This window comes from Ornithorhynchus anatinus, chromosome 14 (assembly GCF_004115215.2).
Source record: "Ornithorhynchus anatinus isolate Pmale09 chromosome 14, mOrnAna1.pri.v4, whole genome shotgun sequence".
Classification (NCBI taxonomy): Eukaryota; Metazoa; Chordata; class Mammalia; order Monotremata; family Ornithorhynchidae; genus Ornithorhynchus; species Ornithorhynchus anatinus.
In genome coordinates this window covers 2,873,019-2,895,036 of record NC_041741.1, presented here as the reverse complement: position 1 = coordinate 2,895,036, position 22,018 = coordinate 2,873,019, and the positions used below count along the sequence as shown (strand labels likewise).

Below are 22,018 nucleotides of genomic sequence, written 5' to 3'. Positions count from 1 at the left end.
AGAGTACCGGGCGACGGAATTGGCAGATCCGATCCCTGCCCGCAACAAGCTTGCGGTCTAGGGGGTAGACAGATGTTAGTGTAAATAAATGAATGGATATCAATCAGCGGTATCGAGCGCTTAATGTGTGCAGAGCACTGTACTAAGCGCTTGGAAGGGTACGGGGCGACAGAGTCGGTAGCCCCGTTCTCTGCCCATAGTGAGTTTAAAGTTTAGCGGGGGAGAGGCACATTAAATAAATAATAATGGTGGTATTCGTTAAGCGCTTACTGGGTGCAAAGCACCGTTCTGAGCGCTGGGGGGATACAGGCTAGTCAGGACGTCCCACGTGGGGCTCACGGTTTGAATCCCCATTTTCCAGATGAGGTAACTGAGGCCCAGAGAAGTGAAGTGACTTGCCCACGGTCACACAGCTGGCAAGCGGCGGAGCCGGGATTAGAACCCATGACCTCTGACTCCCAAGCCCGGGCTCTTGCCACCGAGCCACGCCGCTTCCTTAAGATAAATAAATTCCCGGATATCGATCAGTGGTCATCGGCGGTGATCGGCCTTCCCCCATTTTACAGAGGGAGAAGTCGAGGCACGGAAAACCGAGAAATCACCCCCGGGGTCGCCAGCAGGCGAGTGACAGTGTGGTCTAGCGGGTAGAGCCCGGGCCTGGGAGTCAGGGGGCCCGGGTTCTAATCCCGGCTCCGCCTTTGGTCTGCTGGGTGACCTTGGGGAAACCGCTTCGCTTCTCGGGCCTGGGTTTCTCATCTGGAAAATGGGGATTTCTTCTTAATTAGCCTGCGAACCCTTTATGGGACAAGGATGGTGTCCAACCCGATTAGCTTGTGCCTACCCTGGCGCTCAGTACCGTGTGTGGCGCATAGTGAGCGCCGGACAGATACCATGGGCTATCCTAATGCTCTACACCTCTTTCCGCCGCAACCTTCTACCCGGGTGTCTGCTCAGAACAGACCGGCGGTAGATCTCCTGAGGAAACAAGTTCGCGTCTGCGCTGCGAAATGAAAAGAGCAGTTATTCGGCACAGCATCTCTCACTCTGAGCCTACAGACGATGCTTATGAAGTCAATTTTGAGTATCTGATACCGGTTCGCTTCAGTCGGCCGTCTTTCTCGAGGACTCCCCCGGGCGCGGAGCGCCGTACCGTGCGCCGGGGAGAGGACACTCCGACGGAGCTCGTCGACCCTTACGGGTCCGGCGGGAGAGGCGGGCGTCAATGTAAATAAACAGATGACGGACGGGAACGTGAGCGGTGCGGGCCTGGGAGCGAGTCGGGGCGACGCAGAAGGGAGCGGGAGAGGAGGAGAGGAGGGCGCAGTCGGGGAAGGCTTCTCGGAGGAGACGGGCCTTCCCTAAGGCTTGGAAGCGGGGCAGACACGTAGTAAGCGCTTTAACCAGTACCACGATTGTTATTGTTATTGCCCTGTGTCTCCCCCAACGCTCAGAACGGCGCTCTGCACGTAGTAAGCGCTTAACAGATACCAACATTATTATTATTATTAACTGCTTGCTGGGCGACCTAGGACAAGACGAGTGTCTTCTCTGGGCCTCAGTTACCTCAACCGTAAAACGGAGATTCAGTCCTCCTCCTTCCAGTTTAGACCGTCAAATGGGGACGGAGCCCGGGAGCCCCGTGCGGGACGGGGACCGTGTCCAACCTAACTTATAGCTACCGCAGCGCTTAGCACGGTGCTTGACAGATAGCAAGCGCTCAGCTGACAGCGGGGAAAAAAAAAAGAACCGACAGGCCCTCGACGCGGATTTCTCCCGACCTCCTCCCTGGCCCCGGGGTGGGCGGCGGCGGGAGGGGAGAACGTGTGGCGTGGGGGGATGACTGGGTTAAGGCAGCTTTGCTCGACACTTGCCGGCCAAACAAATGTTTGGGGGACAAATGGGACGCCCCAAATGGTGTCTGCGTGGCAGGTGCGTCCGTGGGGAGGGACGGAGTTAAAGGGAGGGGCAGAGAGAAAGAACATTCCTCAACAAACACATGGAGGAAAAGATTGGGTGGGTATTTTTTTTTATTTTAATGGTATTTGTTAAGCACTGGCTATGTGCCAGGCACCGTCCTAAGCGCTGGGGTAGATACAAGCTCAGCGTCGCTCGGTGGAAAGAGCCCGGCTTGGGAGTCAGAGGTCGTGGGTTCCAATCAATTGTATGTATTTCCATTACCCTATTTATTTTGTTGATGAGATGTACATCGCCTTGATTCTGTTTATTGCTGTCGTCTTAATGAGACGTTCATCCCCTTGATTCTATTTATTGCTATCGTTCTTGTCTGTCCGTCTCCCCCGATAAGACTGTGCGCCCGTCAGAGGGCAGGGACTGTCTCTATCTGCTGCCGATTTATGCGTTCCAAGCGCTCAGTGCAGTGCTCTGCACATAGTAAGCGCTCAATAAATACTATTGAAAAAATGAATGAATAATCCCGACTCCGCCACTTGTCAGCTGTGTGACTTTGGGCAAGTCACTTCACTTCTCCGTTCCTCCGTGACCTCATCTGGAAAATGGGGATGAAGGCTGTCAGCCCCACGTGGGACAACCTGATCACCTTGTATCCCCCCCCCCCCCAGCGCTTAGAACAGTGCTTGGCCCATAGTAAGCGCTTAACAAATGCCATTATTATTAATCCCAGCTCCACCACTTGTCTGTTGTGTGACCTCGGGCAAGTCACTTCACTCCTCCGCGCCTCAGTTCCCTCATCCGTAAAATGGGGGGTGAGACCGTGAGCCCCACGTGGGCCGGGGGCTCTGTTCAACCCAATTGGCTTGTATCCACCCCGGCGCTTAGTACAGTGCCTGGCACATAGTAAGTGCTTAACAGATACCATAATGATGATAAAAATAATCATTAGTCACTGGTATTATTATCATTATTATCAGGTTAAACCCAGTCCCTGTCCTACACGGGGCTCACAGTCTTCATCCCCATTTCTCAGGTAGGGGAACCGAGGCCCAGAGAGGTGAAGTAACTTGCCCGCGGTCACCCGGCGGGCAAGTGGAGCCGGGATTGGAACCCAGCTCCTTCAGTCGGTCAGTCCAGTCAATTGTATTTATTGACTGTGCGGGACACCGTACTGAGCGCTAGGGAGAGCACGGTAGAACAATAATGAGACACGGTCCCTGCCCAGAACGAGCTTACGGTCTAGAGGGGGGAGACAGGCATCAGTAGAAATAGACCGTGAGCTCGTCGTGGGCGGGAATGTGTCCGTTTTTATGTTGTCCTCTCCCAAGCGCGTAGTACAGTGCTTTGCACACGGTAAGCACTCGATAAATGCGCTTCAAATGCGATTGAGTAAATAACCGACTCCCGATCCAGTCAGTGGTGTTCATCGAGCGCACGCTGTGTGCAGAGGACTGTGTTAAGCGCTTGGGAGAGCGGACACAATCCCTCTCAAGGAGGGTGGAGTGGATGGGAGGAGATGGGCCGATAGGAAGGAGGAAGCAGGCCTTGGGCGGGGTGGTCTCTCTGGGGCCGGTACAGGGGGCCGGGCTGCTCCTGGGGGCTTGGACCCCCCGGGGAGAGGGGGTGGGGGCTTAGTACAGTGCTCGGCACAAGGTAAGCGCTTAATAAATGCGACCGAATGAATGCTGGAAGCGACACAGACTCCGGCCTCCCGCAGCCGAGCGCGGAGAGGGCGATCTAACGAGGCCCGAGGGGTTCCAGAAATAAACATCCGGGCTCCCCAGAGGGCCCGCTTCCCCCCCCCGCGTGCCAGGAAGGGAATGCCGTCGGGAAATGCCGGGAAGGGAATGCCGTCCCCGAGCCTCGCGACGGTACGCGCCTTGGGGGCAGGGAATGGGTCTCTTTATTGCTGTTCTAATCATTCGTTCATTCAGTCAGATTTACTGAGCACTTACTAGACAGACACATTCCCTGCCTACGAAGAGCTTACGGTCTAGAGGGAATTGTACTCCTCCAAGCGCTTAGTACAGCACTCTGCACACAATAAGCGCTCGAGAAACACGATTGAATACGGGCTCAGCAGAAACAGGCCGGGGGCACCGGTCAAGGACGGGACGCAGTGTGGCTTAACAGCTAGAGTCCGGACCTGGGAGTCAGAAGGTCCTGGGTTCGAATCCCGGCTCCGCGGCTCATCCGCTGTGTGACCGTGGGCAAGCCACTTCACTTCTCCGGGCTGCAGTTCCCTCATCTGTAAAACGGGGACCGTGACCGTGAGCCCGTCGTCGGGCAGGGATCGTCTCTATCTGTTGCCGAATCGTCCATTCCAAGCGCTTAGTCCAGTGCTCTGCGCACAGTAAGCGCTCAATAAATACAATTGAATGAATGAATGACAGGGGCTCTGCACCCAACCTGATTAGCCCGGATCTACCTCCGGTACTTAGTACGGTGCCCGGCACATAGGAAGCGCTTAACAGATACGTTAAAAACAACAACAAAGCCCCCCAGAACGGGGGTGGTCTTTCCAGCTCTGGGCACTTCACCCCCTCGGCCCAGGTCCGAGGGCCAGCGGAGCCTGGACGTCGGCTCCTGGTGCGGCGGGCGAGGGGGGTTGCCCGGCCGGGCTCCGGAGACACGGGCCGGATAATGGCCGCCTTGTGCGCCGGGAATGCCTCGCCGTTGATTCCCGCCCGTGGACCCAGAGTTCCCGAGCCCTAATTCCACAGTGTCGGGCCTTGTTCCTCAGGAAGTGGATTATTTGTGTTCCACGGCTCCGGCCAAAGAATTTGTGGTCGAGGCCTTCGTGACTCCCTGCCGCGTTCGGGGTTCTTCGCAGGGAGCGCCTCTCTCCTCGTTTCCCCTTTCCTTCCCTCCGATTTTTTTTTTTTCTCTTCTGTGGTATTTGTTAAGCGCTCATTAGGTGCCAAGGACCCTTCGGAGCGCTGGAGGTGGATAGAAGTTAACCGGGTCGGAAACGGTCCCGTGGCCCACGTGGGGCTCGGGGTCTGAGCGGGAGGGAGGGCAGGGATTGAATCCTCATTTTGCAGATGAGGGAACGGAGGCCCAGAGGAGCGAAGCGACTCTCCCGAGGTCACACAGCGGGCGAGTGGCGGCACCGGGGATGAGAACCCAGGAGCTCTGACTCCCAGGCCCGGGCTCTTTCCGCTAGGCCGCACCGCTTCCCTCGACGGCCGTGGCCGCCCGGAAGCCGGATCTCCCCCACCCACGCCCCCCGGGGACGATAACGATGCCTGGGGCCTCAGTTTCCCCACCTGTAAAGCGGGGGTCGAGACTGCGAGCCCCTCGTGGGACGGGGACCGTGTCCAACCCGATTTGCTTGGGTCCACCCCGGCGCTCAGTACAGTGCCTGGCACATAGTAAGCACTTAACCAATACCATAATCGTTATTATTATTATTATTATTAAGGGGCGGGGAACCTCGTGGGCCGGTAATAATAATAATCCGGCTATCTGTTAAGCGCTTACTCTGCGCCAGGCACTGTTCTTCTGAGCCAGGGGCTGAAATAAGGGGCAGGTGACCTCACAACCCCATGGGCCAGGTGGCTGTTTTAGCCACCGGGATGCAGGCGCTGTCTTTAGCCACTGACCAGTGCCCCCGCTTCCAGCTGTACCCTTGCAAGCGTTTAGTACAGTGCTCCGCGCAAAGTAGGCCCTCAATAAATGCCAGTGATGGATTGAAAGACCGTAAGCTAGTCGTGGGGAGGTCCTCTCCCAAGCGCTTAGAACAGCGCCCCGCACCCAGCGAGCGCTCAGCAAATACCACCGATCGATTGACGGAGGGTAGGATTTGAGACCCGAGACGGCAGAAGCAGGGAGGCCCGGTGGATGCGGCCTGAGCGGCAGAGGACCTGGGTTCTAATCCCGGCCCCCTCCCCTTGCCTCCTGTGGGACCCGCGGCGAGTTGCTTCATTTTTCTGGGCCTCAGTTCCCCCCTCCGAAAAATAGCGACTCGATACCCGCTCTCTCGCCTCCTTAGATTGTGAGACCCAAGCGGGACCCAATTACCCTATATCTACCCCACTTGACTTCTCTGGGCCTCAGTGACCTCACCTGTAAAATGGGGATGAAAGCTGGCGAGCCCCGTGAGGGACAGGGACCTGACTCGATTTGCTTGTCTCCACCCTGGCACTTAGTACGGTACCCGGCACACGGTAAGCGCTTAAGAAATACAATAATAATAATAATTACTATTGTTCGAGACCCTCCCCACCAACAGTGATACTTTGGCCCGTTTTGAAACGGGCAGTTCCCTCTGGCCGGCGGAGGCGCGTATTTTGGGAGGCGACGGGAATTCTCCGGCCTCCGCTTTGCGGAGATTCTCTTCCCGGCCGGAGCGGAGGACGCGGCGGGGGAGAGGGGTCCGTCCCAGAACCGGGATGGGCGTGGAAACGGGCCGGGTCAGGCGACTGGGAATTCCTCAGGCAGCGATTAAAGTAACTCGAGTCAGAGAGCTCGTTCAACGTACCGAGGGGGACGAGGAGGGTGATCTATATATAGATACGCTCTCGGCGGGGTGAGATTCTGACCAGTTCATCAGGTTTCGAATGATGTGCTTCTTTCGGGAGCCGACCCAAGAGGCTCATTAAATGGCAGTAACAATAATAATTATTACGATGATGATGGTAATGATGATATTTGTTAAGCGCTTACTCTGTGTCCAGCCCAGTTCTAAGCGCTGGGGGAGATCCAAGGTGATCCGCTTGTCCCACGTGGGCCTCACGGTCTCCATCCCCATTTTTCCAGGTGAGGGAACGGAGGCCCAGAGACGTGAAGCGATTTAATAATGATAATAATGTCGGTATTTGTTAAGCGCTCACTGTGTGCCGAGCACCGTTCTAAGCGCTGGGGTAGACATAGGGGAATCGGGTCGTCCCACGTGGGGCTCACGGTCTTCATCCCCATTTTACGGATGAGGGAACTGAGGCCCAGAGAAGTGAAGTGACTCGCCCACGGTCGCACAGCCGACAAGTGGCAGAGCCGGGATTCGAACTCATGAGCCCCGACTCCAAAGCCCGTGCTCTTTCCGATTTGCCCAAGGTCACCCAGCAGAGAAATGGCGGAGCTGGGACGCGACGGGACCTTCTGACTCCCGGGCCCGGGCTCTAACCATTAGGCCACGCTGCTTCCCGGTTAATTGATTCTCCCCCTCAGCACATACACACTGTCTCTCTCTCTCTCCCGGGCGGGATTTGGTGGTGACCGATGGTACTGCTCTCCCCTCCCAACCCCCCCAGGGTGTGACAATTCATCATTCAATCGTATTTATTCAGCGCTTACTGTGTGCAGAGCGCTGTACTAAGCACTTGGGAAAGTGCGATACAATAAAGAGTGACCATCCCCGCCCACCACGGGCTCGCAGTCTCGGGAGCAGCGGAACAGCGTTAGCTTAGTGGAAGGAGCAGGGGGTGGGGAGTCAGAGGTTGTGGGTTCTAATCCCGGCTCTGCCACTCGTCAGCCGTGTGACTTGGGCCGAGTCACTTCACTTCTCTGGGCCTCGGTTCCCTCATCTGTAAAATGGGGATTAAAATTGTGAGCCCCACCCGGGACAACCTGATTACCTTGTGTCTACCCCAGCGCTTCGAACAGCGCTTGGTCCAGTGTAAGCGCTTAACAGATACCTGATTACCTTGTGTCTACCCCGGCGCTTCGAACGGCGCTTGGTACAGTGTAAGCGCTTAACAGATACCTGATTACCTTGTATCTACCCCAGCGCTTCGAACAGGGCTCGGCACATAGTAGGCGCTTAACAGATACCGTTATTATTATTATTATTAGAGGAGGGGAGACAGACATCGATACACGTAAATAAAAGGAGAGATGTGGACCTAAGCGGTGTGGGGCGGGGAGCGGGGGAAGAGCAAAGGGAGCGAGTCCGGGCGACGCAGAAGGGAGCGGGAGATGAGGAAAAGCGGGGCTTATTCCGCTCCAGGGCCGCGTCCGTCCCCGCCCCCCCTAGATCCGGAAGCCTCTGGCTGTGGAAATGGATGCCCCGGTGATCTCACGGAGAAGGAATGCGGTGAACCAGTGTCATTTGGGAATCTTCTAACGCACTACGGAAACTCTGCATTCTTCAGACCCGCTTCTGGCCCGCCAGGACATTCCAGCCGGATGAGAGGCGGGCGGCCGGCCCGAGCCCCTGCCCGGTGCCTCCGTGCCTTGGCCGGGAAGGCCGCGGCCCAAACAGACCTGGAATTCCGCTCCTCTCCCGGCCCTCGGCCCCGGCCCGTTTTTAGCTCGCTACCAGGGCGGCGCCGGGAGCGTCTCACCTCGCTGACCTCGTTCTTTCGGGCGACGGGGCTATTTTCGGCCCAGCTCGGCCGGGGCGGCCGGTCGGTCGGTCGTGTTTACTGAGCGCTTACTGTGTGCAGAGCACTGTACTGAGCGCTCGGGAGCGGACCGCACGGCAGTAAACAGACCCATTCCCTGCCGACGGCGGACCGACAGTCTAGGGGTGACTGTCGAGAGAGTCTTGTGAGAGGGTCACATTGGGCGGGGAACGTGTCCGTTTATTGTTGTATTGTCCTCTCCCAAGCGCTCAGTTCAGTGCTCTGCACACGGTAAGAGCTCAGTAAATACGGACGAATGGACATAATCCTCCGAAAGACCCTTTGACTTGCTCTAACCTGGTTCTCTTCTCCTCCTCCTCCTCCTCCCCCCGGCTTTTCTTCAGAGCCCCTGGCCTGCCGAGATGTCCGATGCCCTCTGGCCCCAGGCCCCGGGCTACGTTCCCATTCCCGAGGCCTTTCCTGGATCTATCATTCGTTCGATCGTATTTATCGAGCCCTCACCGAGCGCAGAGCTCGGTGCCAAGCACTTGGGAGAGTCCAACACAACAGTAAACGTGCACATTCACTAGTCATCCCATTCGCTAGCTCGGACGCAAAGGCCGCCGGCCCGACGGCCTGGGAAGCGGCATAGCGGAGCGGATGGAGCACGGCGGTCGTGGGTTCTAATCCCTGCTCCGCCACGCATCTGCCGCGGGACCTCGGGCGAGTCGCTTCGCTTCCCTGAGCCTCGGTTCCCTCGTCTGTAAACATGGGGATGGAGACTGTGAGCCCCACGTGGGACGGGGACTGCGTCCAACCTGATTTGCTCGGATCCACCTCGGCGCTTAGTAGTGCCTGGCACGTAGTAAGCGCTTAACACATACCACAGTTATGATTATCATTACCCCCGGTGGTCACCGACCGCCCGTCGCGAGTCCCCCGGGGACGGGAGGTCTCCCGCCCGTCCCCCCGTCCGTGCCCGTTCTCCATCCCCCGTCCAGGAAGCCCGTTCAAAGATGCATCCGTCCGGCCCGGGGGTCGACGGGTTCCCCGGCGCTCCGGGACGGAAGGACGAAGGTCGGGGAATTCTTTTCGGGGGCCGTCACCGGGGCCTTGAGCCAGTTCTTCTGACCTGTCAGTTGGTCGCGGGCAGGGTGTGTCGGTTCTGTTGTTCTACCGGACTCTCCAGAGCGTTTAGTCCGGGGCTCTGCACGCAGTAAGCGCTCGATAAATACCACTGACTGGCTGACGGATCAGTCAGGCCACGTTTCCCCCCTCCTCAAGAACCTCCGGTGGTCGCCCGTCCACCTCCGCATCAAACAAAAACTCCTCACCCTCGGCTTTTAGAGCCGTCCATCCCCTCGCCCCCTCCGACCTCACCTCCATTCTCTCCTCTTCCAGTCGGGCCCGCGCGCTCCGTTCCTCTCGTGCCGACCCCCTCGCCGTCCCCCGATCTCGTCTAACTCGCCGCCCACTCCTCGCCACCGTCCCACCTCTGGCCCGGTACGCCGTCCCTCCTCATAGCCACCTCCAAGAGGCCTTCCCAGACTGAGCTCCCCCCTTTTTTTCCCCTCTGCTCCCTCTACCACCCCTTCGCCTCTCCGCAGCTAAACCCTCTTCTCCCCCCTTTCCCTCTCCTCCTCCCCCCTCCCGTCCCACCCCCTCGGCGCCGTACTCGTCCGCTCGACTGTATATATCTTCATCACCCTATTTATTTTGTTTATTTCGTTTAATGAGACGGGCATCACCCTGATTCTATTTATCTGCCATTGTTTTTATGAGATGTTCTTCCCCTCGACTCTGTTTATCGCCATCGCTCATGTCTGCCCGTCTCCCCCGATTAGACCGTAAGCCCGTCAAAGGGCAGGGACCGTCTCTATCTGTTGCCGACTTGTCCATTCCAAGCGCTTGGTACAGTGCTGTGCACATAGTAAGCGTTCAATAAATACTATTGAATGAATAGCCGACAGTTGCTCTCTCCCATTTCAAAACCTTATCGAAGGCCCGTCTCCTCCGAGAGGCCTTCCCTGACTGAGCCCTCCTCTCCTCCCACTCCCTTCTGCGACGCCCCGACTCTCTCCTTCTATTCATCCCCCCTCCCGGCCCCGCACCCCTTACGTCCATATCTGAAATGTATTGATTTCTGTTCGCGTCCGTCTCCCCCTCTAGACTGTAAGCTCGCCGCGGGCAGGAAGCGTGTCTGTTTTACGCTGTCATGAGAAGCAGCGTGGCCTAGTGGAAAGAGCCCGGGCCTGGGCGTCGGAGGATCTGGGTTCCAATCCCAGCTCCTCCAAGCGCCCGCTGGGTGTCCTTGGGCGAGTCGCTTCACTCCTCCGTGCCTTCGTTGCCTCAACTGCATTGAAAGAGGATCCAGTCCCCGTTCTCCCTCCTGCTTACACCGTGAGCCCCACGAGGGACGGGAACCGCGTCCGACCTGATAGAGGGCTGAACGAACACCGTAATACCGTTATCATTTCGCTTGGTGTTGTGCCTCGAGACTCTAAGCTCATCGTGGGCGGGGAGAGCATCTTTCAAAACCTCGTACAGGGCTCTGCACAGAGTAAGCGCTCCATGAAGCCCGTCGATCGACTGATCCTTGCACGTTTCAGTGCACCCGCCCGGTCGTCGAAGCACTTCTGTCTCTAAATCGTTCCAGTGTCCGACGACAGGCTCGACTGTGAGCTCGCTGTGGGCGGGGATTCTCTCTCCTACCTCTCTCGTACGATTCCAGGCTCCTCGTTCTTGGCTCTGCACATAAAAATAATAATGATAACGATGGTATCTGTGAAGCGCTCGCCGTGTGCCGAGCCCTGTTCTAAGCGCCGGGGTAGGTACAAGGTCATCAGTTGGTCCCGCGTGGGGCTCACGGTCTTCGTCCCCATTTTACGGATGAGGGAACCGAGGCCCAGAGGAGTGAAGCGACTCGCCCACGGTCACACAACAGACGTGTGGCGGAGTTCATCTATTATATTCTCCCAAGCCCTTAGTACAGTGCTCTGAACGTAGTGAGCGCTCACTACTGTTGACTGAGCGATTGTCTCTGGAGCTCCAGCTTCTCCTCTAGACTGTAAGTTGCTGGTGGGCAGGGATCGTGTCTCCCGCATCTATCACACTGTCCCAGGTGCTCAGTAATAATAATAATAATGTTGGTATTTGTTAAGCGCTTACTACGTGCAGAGCTCTGTTATAAGCCCTGGGGGAGATACAGGGCAATCAGATTGTCCCACGTGGGGCTCACATTTTTTAATCCCCGTTTTTACAGATGAGATCACTGAGGCCCAGAAAAGTGAAGTGACTCGCCCAAGGTCACACAGCAGACAAGTGGCGGAGTCGGGATTAGAACCCACGACCTCTGACTCCCAAGCCCGGGCTCTTTCCACCGAGCCACGCGGCAGCACGGTGCTCTGCGCACAAGGAAACGCCGAGTAAAACGCCGTGGATTGATCGAGTATCCCTGGAGCTCGGGCTTCTGCTGTAGAGAAGCCGCGTGGCCCGGTGGCTAGAGCCCGGGCCTGGGTTCTAATCTCGGCCACTTCTCTGCCGGGTGACCTTTGGCAAGTCACTTGACTTCACTGGGCCTCAGTTCCCTCTTCTGTAAAATGGGGATTAAGACTGTGAGCCCCACGGGGAACAAGGGACTGTGTCCAACCTGATCAGGTGGTTTCCACCCCAGTGCTTAGAACAGCGCTCGACACATAGCTTTTTGTATGCTTTGTATCTCCCCCAGCGCTTAGTACAGTGCATGGCGCAGAGTAAGCGCTTAACCTGGGGGACCTTGGGCAAGTCACATATCTATAATTAGATTTATCTGTTTCGACGCAACTGATGCCTGTCTACTAGGAGAAGCAGCGTGGCTCAGTGGAAAGAGCCTGGCCTGGGGAGTTGGAGGTCATGAGTGCGAATCCCGGCTCTGCCACTTGGCAGCCGTGTGACTGTGGGCGAGTCACTTCACTTCTCTGGGCCTCAGTGACCTCATCTGTCAAATGGGGATGAAGACTATGAGCCTCACGTGGGACCACCTGATGACCCTGGATCTCCCCCAGCGCCTAGAACAGTGCTCTGCACGTAGTAAGCGCTTAACAAATACCGACATTATTATTATTACTCGTTTGGTTTTGTTGTCTGTCTCCCCCTTCTAGACCGGGAGCCCGCCGTGGGCAGGGATCATCTCTATCCGTTGCCGAACTGTACCTTCCGAGCGCTTAGAACAGTGCTCCGCACCCAGCGAGCGCTCAATAGATACGATCGAACGAACGAATACCATTTTTCCCCAGAAAGGACGCGGTGGTCCCTCTCTCGGGGCCGTTTGGTGATGCGAGGTGATTTGCGGAATCTTCCTCGGGGGATGGTTACTGTTGGTCGGGGGTTGCCGGGAGACACCCGCTGTTTGGGGAGGACTCCGATTCCGTCACGCCGCGAAAATCCACGCCGGCCGGGGCCGTTAATCGGCGCCGCCGGCAGGAGCGGAGAGCTCGGTCGATGTTTCTATTTAAGGACGGTGACGGCGAGGCAGTGGGGACCACGGGCCCCGCCTCCACACACACACTCACACTCACCCGCACAACACACGCAGAATCACACACACGTAGTATTCCCGCCTGGCTTCGCTCGGAGTCGCTCTGACTCATTCAGCTTTTTCCCCTGGAAAATGGAGAGGCCCGGGCCCGTTGAGTCATTCCCGGCATTTCCGAGGGTTTTCGTCATGGAAACTGGAGCGATCCCCGCCCCCCCGGGATCGCCGGTGACCCCGGGGCCCCGTCAGGGAGGATGCGGCCCCGAGAAATCGACCCACGGGCGGTATTTACTGAGCGCCCGCTGGGTGCGGAGCACTGAGAGTGGTGTTGGTTCCGTCCGTTCCCTCACTCGTTCGTTCAGTCGTCTGAGCGCTTACTGTCCTAAGCGCTTGGAAAATACAGTTCGGTCCCTGCCCACAGTGAGCTCACAGTCTAGAAGCGGGGGAAGCGGAGTACGTGCTTACTACGCGCCAGGCACTGTGCTGAGCGCCGGGGTGGATAAAGGCAAATTGGGTCGGATCCAGGGAATCTGTTATATCGTTCTGTTGGGCTCTCCCAAGCGCTTAGTACAGTGCTCTGCACACAGCAGGTGCTCGGTAAATTCAGTTAACGGACTGACCTAGAAACGAGCAGCGTGGCCTAGTGGGAGGGACTTCTATCTACCCCAGTCAGGGACCTGGGTTCCAATCCCGCTCCGCTGCTCTGTCTGCTCCGGGACCCTGGCCGAGCCGCTTCACTTCTCTGGCCCTCGTCCGTCGAAGGAAGATTAAGACCGTCAGCCCCATGAGGGACGCGGACTGTGTATCCGCCCCAGCGCTTAGGACAGTGCCTGGCACGTAGTAAGCGCTTAACAGGTAATAAGAAAAAAAAAAGCGAATTCGAGAAATCTCCTTTCTTGTGGTAAATCCCAGGCCTTCCCAGACTAGGCCCCACTTCTCCTCATCTCTCACTCCCTTCTGCGTCGCCCCGACTCGCTCCCTTTCTTCATCCCCCCCTCAGCCCCGCACCGCTTATAATAATGATGGCATTTGTTAAGCGCTTACTATGTGCCAAGCACTGTTCTAAGCGCTAGAGGGGATACAAGCTGATCGGGTCGTCCCACGTGGGGCGCACAGTCTTCATCCCCGTTTTCCAGATGAGGTCACCGAGGCACAGAGAAGTGAAACGACTTGCCCCAAGGCACACAGCTGACAAGCGGCGGAGCCGGGATTTGAACCCATGACCTCTGACTCCCAAGCCCGGGCTCTTTCCACTGAGCCGCGCCGCTTCTCTGTGGGTAGGGGAAGGGTCAGGGTGTGGGAGCGCTGCGGGTCGCGGGTGAGGATGGAAAATGGGGAGAAGAGGTTAGTCGGGGAAGGCTTCCTGGAGGAGATGACGTGTTAGTACGGCTTTGAAGATGCGGAAAGTGGGGGTCTGTTTGATGTGAAAGGGGAGGAAACGAAGAGTACAGGCTGTATGTTTTGGGGTTTTTTAATAATAATACTAATTATGGTATTTCTTAAGTGCTTACTATGTGCCAGGCACTGTTCTAAGCACTGAGGTAGGTACAAGATAGTCGGATTAGACGCAGTCCCTGTTCCACATAGGGCTCACGGTCTTAATTTCAGTTTTACAGATGAGGGAACTGAGGCACAGAGAAGTGATTTGCCCAAGGTCACACAGCAGACAGACGGCGGAGCCGGGATTAGAACCCGTTACCTTCCGACCCCCGGGCCCGGGCTCTAGCCGTTGGGCCATGGGTTTGTCAAGCACTGTACTAAGCGCTAGGGTAGATTCAAGGCAGTCAGATTGGCCACAGCCCCCGACCCACATAGATGAGGCAACTGAGGCCCGGAGAAGTGAAGGTCACAGAGCGGGCAAGTGGAAACGGTGCGGGCCTGAAAGTCACAAGGATCTGGGTTCTAATCCCGGCTCCTCCCCCTTGTCTGCTGCGTGACCTCGGGCAAGTCCCTTCACCTTTCTGGGCCTCAGTTATCTCATCTGTAAAACGGGACAGAGGACTGTGTCCAACCAGATTAGCTTGTACCTACCCCAGCGCTTTGTACGGTGCCTGGTACATAGTAAGCGCTTAGCGAATACCTTAAAAAAAAAAAAGGAAGGCGAGGCGGACCGTTGGGCTCCGTGATTTTAGCGGCCTGGGGCCCAGGAGCTCTCTCCAGCTTTAAGACCGCAGAATAAACGACGGAGGAGCGGAGATTTCTAAAGCTCGCTGGCCCCCGGTGTAGATTCCTTCGTTCGGTGGGATGTATCGAGCGCTCACCGTGGGCGGGGCACTGTACTAAGCGCTCGGGAGGGGCCGATACGGCAATAAACCGCCACGTACCCTGCCCACCGCGAGCTTACACTCTGGAGGGAGAGGCAGATATAAATAGAAGGAAATGAGTGACGGATAAGGACATAAATGCCGTGGGGCTGGGAGGGAGGAAGAGCAAAGGGAGCAAGTAGATATTTTTAGAAATCGGAAAGCCAGAGAGAGAGAGAGAGAGAGGAAGAAAATGGGGGCTTAAAGCCGGATCGCACTGGAATATTCCTTTTAGGTCCGCTCCCGTTCGGAACGGTGTTTGCCGTCTTGAGCTCTCCCCTCCTCCCCGCGCTTATTTTCTCGTGCTTAACGCAGGGCTCTGCACAAATCAAACGCTCCATAAATACCACCGAAGAATTGATTCTCCACCCTCTCTCTCCCAATCTGCCCCGGCCCCTCTCTTCAGTCTAGTAGGGGGACATGAAAGGCGGTTGTATAGAAGAGAAAGTATTAAAATATGATGTCTTGTGGGCGGGGAACGTGGCTAAGAGATGAGAAGCGGCGTGGGGTAGTGGAAAGAGCCCGGGCCTGGGAGTCAGAGGGACCCGGGTTCTAATCCCGGCTCCGCCACGCCTCTCCTGCGTGACCTTGGATAAGTCACTTCTCTGGGCCTCAGTGACCTCATCTGTGAAATGAAGGATTAAGCCCGTGAGCCCTAAGCGGGCCAGGGACTGTATCCAACCCGACTACCTCGTACCTACCCCGGCGCTTAGTACGGTGCCGGGCACGTAGTAAGCCCTTAAGAGCCACAGTTGTTATTATTACCAAATCTCTTATCTTGTACTCTCTCCCAAGTGCTTAGCGCAGTGTTCTGCACACGGTGAGTGCTCAATAAATACCACTGATTGATTGATATGAACTTGGGGGCTAGGGGAGGTTGTGGGTTCGAATGCCGGCTCTGCCACTTGTCAGCTGGGTGACTGTGGGCGAGTCACTTCCCTTCTCTGGGCCTCAGTTCCCTCACCTGTAAAATGGGGATGAAGCCCGGAGCCTCACGTGGGACCACCTGATGACCCCGTATCTCCTCCAGCGCTTAGCACAGAGCTCTGCACATAGTAAGCGCTTAACAAATACCAACATTATTATTATTTTTATTTGAATATTTAGAGGGTGCTCAAACCTTGAACGCTTCCCCCGCCGCCCGCCCCGCCCGCCCCAAACACACACCCGGCATTCCCCGAGAGGAAATTCTCCCCCTCTCGTTGTGGGGGAGAATAAATTATTTTTAGGCAGCACCGAACGTAGCGATGTAATAAAATCTCAAAGAGTCTGCTTCAGAGCAGCTGCGCTCCCCAGCAAGTCAATATTGACCCTCAAGTTCCACTGGTCTCTGCCCCCGGGGGCGAGGAGATTATTGTGGGGTTTGATCACCTCTCCACGTGCCCTGTCCGGACCAACCCGGACGAGGTCGATTCGCCCTCCGTCGCTCCCCTCTCCCCACCCCCTCGGTCGGTTGCCCCGGGCTATTGGCGATCGATCGATCGGATGGCATCGATCTCGGAAGGTAGCCGGGGCTCAGAAGGGAGTAGCCCCTATCGCCCTTTTGGCCCTCAGTTAGGGGACAGTGTGGAGGGAGCAGAGGATTCTGCAAAAAAGCCACACACACACGTCCACCGCTTGTTGGCCTCAGACAGTCTCCCCTCCTCAGGGGTCAGGGCCCGGGGCCGGAAGGAAAAAGGCCCCGAGAGAATCCTCGCGGACTCCTGTTCCTCTTTCTCTTCCCCGGCCCCCTCTTCGTTATTATCGATAATAATAATAATAACGTTGGTATACGTTAAGCACTTACTCTGTGCAGAGCGCTGGGGGAGATCCAGGGTCATCAGGTTGTCCCACGCGAGGCTCCCAGTCTTCATCCCCGTTTCGCAGATGAGGTCACGGAGGCCCAGAGAAGTGAAGTGACTCGCCCACGGTCACCCAGCTGACGAGCGGCGGAGCCGGGATTCGAACCCACGACCTCCGACTCCCAAGCCCGCGCTCTTTCCACCGAGCCACCCTGCTTACTATGTGCTAAGCACTGTTCTGAGCGCTGGAGTAGATACAAGTTAATCACGTCGGACACAGTCCCTGTCCCGCATGGGGCTCTCGGTCTTCATCCCCATTTTACGGAGGTGGGAACCGAGGCCCAGGCAACGAAGTGATTGCCCGAGGTCTCGCGGCGGACAAGGGGCGGAGTGGGATTAGAACTCAGGTCCTTCTGACTCCCAGGCCCGGGCTGTAGCCGCTGAGCACGCTTTAGCCAGCCCGGCCCCTGCCCGGGCCTGAGGGAGGAAGGGAGGGTCTAGTAAGGAGTGTATGGTGTAGTGGATAGGGCCTGGGAGCCAGAAGGACCAGGTTTCTAATCCTGGCTCTTCTACTAGTCTGCTAAGTGAACTTGGACGAGTCACGTCACTTCTCGGGGCCTCAGTTCCCTCAACTGTAAAATGGGGATGAAGACTGGGAGCCCCATGTGGGACGGGGGCCGTGTCCAACCCGACTACCTCGTATCCATCCCGGCGCCTAGTTCGGCGCCTGACACGTAGTGAGCCCTTAACTGACACCGCGATTATTATTATTATTGCCACCGGCAGCCGCCGAGCCTCCAGAGAACGCTTCGACTGAGAGACGTTCGACCTGAGCCGTTCCCTTGGATTGAGCGAAAGTTTAGGCGGGTGTGTTTGTGTGGGTGTAAACTGGATTGAGTGCGTGTCCCTTGGGTGCTGTTGCGTTGGCTTCTGGGAGGGAACTGGATTGAACACGTGTGTGTGTATGTGTGGAAGCGTGTGTGGAAAGTGGATGGAGTGTGTGTGTGGCATGTGGATGGAGTGTGTGTCTGTGTGTGTGTGTGGAAAGTGGACGGAGTGTGGGTGCGTGAAAAGTAGATGGAACGTGTGTGTGGAAAGAGGATGGAGTGGGTGTGCGCGGCACGTGGATGGAGAGTGTGTGCGTGGAAAGTGACTGGAGTGTGTGCTTGTGTGTGTGTGTGGAAAGTGGATGGAGTGTGTGATTGTATGTGTGTGTAAACTGGATCCGCCGAGTGGAAATTGAGGTTAGCCTACATAAACTGGATTATAAACTCCTGGAAAGCCGGGATCATCCCAACCGCCTCTCTACCTTACTCTCCCAGTGCTTAGAACAGTGCTCTGCCTGCAGGAAATGCTCCATAAATACCACTGAGGGATTGATTTTGGGGGGTGGGGGTTGCGCGTGCGCTGGATTGTATGTGGGTATGCGAGATAAGAGAGAGAGTTGGATTTGATATGTGTTCGTAGAGGAACTGGATTGAGGAAGGGCGTGGGGTGCGGGGCGGATGTGTTTCGGAGGAGGAACGGGATTGAATGAGAATGTGTGCGCCAAGTGGCTTGGGGGTGTTTGTGTGATCATTTCTCTTGTGATTTCTCTTGCAATAATAACTGTAACAGTAATTACGGTGCTCGTTAAGCGCTTACTCCGTGCCAAGCACTGTCCTAAGCGCCGAAGACCTGATCAGGTCGTACCCTCCCGAGTCCTTAGGACGGTGCTCTGCACGTAGTAAGTGCTCGGTAAATACCGTAGATGATGGAAATCTTGGATTTCTCGAGGGGGAGAGTGTGTGTGCGTGTCTGTGTGTCCCGAAGCAGGGATATCTTGGATCCCTCGGGGGGACAGGGTTGCGTGGGTGGGTGGGTGTTGCGGACGGGGCGAGCGTAGCCGAGGCGACCCCTTCCGCAGTGGAGCCCGAGGCGGCCTTAACGGGGGGGGGTGACATCACCGCACCCCTTTGATGTCGAAGCCAGGGCCTCGTGCAGCCCCCCGCCCTCGATTGCGTTCGCCCCTGACTCATCGCGTTTTTCCAGCCCCGTGTCACTTGGTTGGAATCCGGGGCCGGTACTGTTTTTGTTTTTGTCTCCGGGTGTTTTTCCACCGCCAGACGGGGAGAGAGAGAGCGGAAAACTTCAATCCGACTCCAGCCGGGCTTGAACCGGCCACCCCGAAAGGAGGATATTGCCGGCGGAAGGGAGGAAGGGATGCTTTCCTCTGGCCAGTCGGAGGGCCTCAAGTCGGGGGACGGATCGTGTTATTCGTTAGGTCGTATCGATCGAGCGCTTGCCGTGCGCGGAGCACTGAGCGCTCGGGAGAGTCCGCAGCGAGGGCAGAGTCGACGGGCCGGGACCTCCGGAAAAGAAAGTTCTGCCCGATTCACTGCAACGCCCAAAAAGGCTGGTTTTCCACCGGGGAACGGGACCCGCCGACGGGTTCTTTTTTAGTTGATTTTCTTACGGTCTTCGGTAAGCGCTTACTGTGGCCCAGGCACTGTACTGAGCGCTGGGGTAGATACAAGCTGGTCAGGTGGGTCGGGAGCAGTCCTGGTCCCGCCTTCAACCCCGAGGTCTCGGGGTGTCACTTCCCCATCTGTGACGGTGGGTATCCGTGATCAATCTGTGGTATTTGTTGAGCGCTCACTGTATGCAGCGCAATCAATCCATCAGAGATTTTTATTGAGCCCTCACTGTATGCGGAGCAATCAGGCCATCGATGGTATTTTTTGAGCGCTCCCTGTATGCAATCGATCCATCAATGGTGTTTATCGAGTGCTGGCTCTATGAGGAGCAATCAGTCCATAAATGGTAACTAAGAAGCACTTACTGTTTGCAGAACACTGTACTGAGGACCTGGGGGAGTCCAGTACAACAGATTTAGTCGATATTGTCGGTCTGGGTGCCCTCCTTCTCCATGCGACCTGACGAGATGGCCAAGTGGAAAGCAGCGGGGCTTAGTGGCTAGATCCCAGGCCTGGGAGTCAGAAGGACTCCACACATACACACACACGTGTTCAATCCAGTTCCCTCCCAGAAGCCAACGCAACAGCACCCAAGGGACACGCACTCAATCCAGTTTACACCCACACAAACACACCCGCCTAAACTTTCGCTCAATCGTGCTAATCCCAACACGTGTCTGCTCCGTGACCTTGGACAAGTCACTTCACTTCTCTGGGCCTCAGTTACCTCATCTGGAAAACGGGGATTAAGACCGTGAGCCCCGTGGGAGACAGGGACCGTGTCCAACCTGATTAACTTGTATCCACCCCAGCGCTTAGAACGGTGCCTGGCGCATAGTAAGCGCGTAACAAGTATCGTAATTACTACCGTTATTATTAAGGTGTGTATGAAATAGCCGCCACTTCCAGCGAGGAGATGGATAAATTGGGGTCGCTAAGGTATCGCGCAGTAACGCTAGTAATCATAATCGTGGTTTTGTTGAGCTCCTTCTACGCGATAATCGCTGAAGTAGATACAAGTTAATCAGGGGGTCTCGGTCTGGATAGAAGGGGCTGAAAACTCGTTATAGCAAGGGACTCCGTCCGTTGATTGTTGTACCGTACTCTCCCAAGCGTCTAGTACAGCGCTCTGCGCACAGTGAGTGCTCAATACGATCGAATGAGTGAAGGCGTGAATGAGGAGAACAGGTATCGAATCCCCCTTTTCCAGATGAGGGAACAGAGGCCCAGCGAAGTGACTCGCCCAGCAGACACGTGGCGGGGATTCGAACCCAGGATTCGAATCACAGTGACATCACAGTGCTGCGACCCAACAATGAGGAGCGGTCTGGGGGGCGGGGGGGACCCCCGCAGGATCCAGGGAGAGGGGAGGACGAGGCGGAGAGAGGGACGGGGCGGAGGGGTCCCCTTCCGCTACGACCCCCGTCGGCCGAGGGGGATTTCACCGTCCGTCTGGGTCAGCAGGGGTACGTCCGGTACGTCCGACCCCCGGGGACCCGGGCCCCCACGACTCCCGAGCCCCGAGATCTGCTCCGGCGGCTTCCCGCCTCCCCATCGGCTCCCTCGGCCTCCGGCATCCCGTCCCCGCAGGTGACCGTCTGGTTCCACGTCTCCTAGCCGTGCTATTTGGTGAGCGCCAACTCGGGGCCGAGCCCTCCACCGAGCGCCGGGGAGGACCGGGTCGGGCACGGTCCCCGTCCCACCTGGGGCTTATGGAGGGAGTACTCTCCCAAGAGCTCAGTACAGTGCTCTGCGTATAGTGAGCGCTCAAAAAATACCATTGATCGATCGATTGATGGATCGAGGGAGAACGGGCACACGGCGCTCTGCACATAGTAAGCACTCGATAAATACCATTGAGTGAATGATGAATTGCGAGCAGGGAATCCATCTACCCCCTCTGTTAGAGCCTACTCTCCCAAACGCTTAGTACAGTGCCTAGCACATAATAAGCGCTTAATAGATACCACAATTATTATTATCATTAAGCGCTTCGTAGAGTGGGTAGGGCACGGGCCTGGGAGTCGGAAGGAAGCGAGTTCCAACCCCAGCCCTGCCACATGTCTAGCGTGTGACCTTGGGCAAGTCATTTGACGTCTCTGGCCCTCAAGTCCCTCCTCTGTAAAATGGGGCTGAAGGCTGTGAGCCCCATGGGGGACAGGGACCGCGTCCAACCTTGTATCTACCTCCACGGTTAGAAGCAGCACGGCACAGTGGATAGAGCCCGGGCTCGGGAGTCAGAGGTCGTGGGTTCGAGTCCCGGCCCCGCCGCTTATCGGCCGTGTGACTTTGGGCAAGTCGCTTCACTTCCCTGTGCCTCCGTTACACAGATTCTGATTACAGATTTGGATTTACAGAGTCTGTAAGATGGGGATTCAGACCGTGAGCCCCACGTGGGACAACCTGATCACCTCGTATCTACCCCAGTGCTTAAAACAGTGCTTGGCACATAGTAAGCGCTCGGCCAGGCCCATAATTATTATGACGATACCACAGACTCACAGAGAAGCAGCGTGGCTTAAGGGCAAGAGGTCGGCCTCGGGAGTCAGGGGTCGAGGGTCCGCGTCCCGGCCGCGCCGCCTATCAGCTGTGTGACTCGGGGCAAGTCGCTTCGCTCCCCTTGTGCCTCGGTTCCCCCGTCCGAAAACGGGGGTGAAGACCGGGAGCCCCGGGTGGGACAGCCCGATCGCCTCGTATCGGCCCCGGCGCTTAGGAGAGCGCCGGCCCCGCGGGAGGCGCCCACCGAACGCCGTCGATGCCGTCGCTTCCC

General features: G+C 56.8%; 1 protein-coding gene across 8 annotated transcripts in view; it reads left to right on the top strand.

The window, feature by feature from the left end:
• The window catches only part of SAMD4A (sterile alpha motif domain containing 4A), a 66,310-nt gene that overhangs the window by 17,686 nt on the left and 26,606 nt on the right, over positions 1-22,018 (top strand). Inside the window, exon 1 of one of the 8 annotated variants that reach the window (XM_029078961.2) lies at positions 19,157-19,255. The exons of 3 other annotated variants lie outside the window; for them this stretch is intronic. The gene's annotated coding sequence lies outside the window, so the exon portion shown is untranslated. 4 more of the 8 variants (XM_029078960.1, XM_029078957.1, XM_029078959.1 and 1 more) reach the window with 4 other exon arrangements.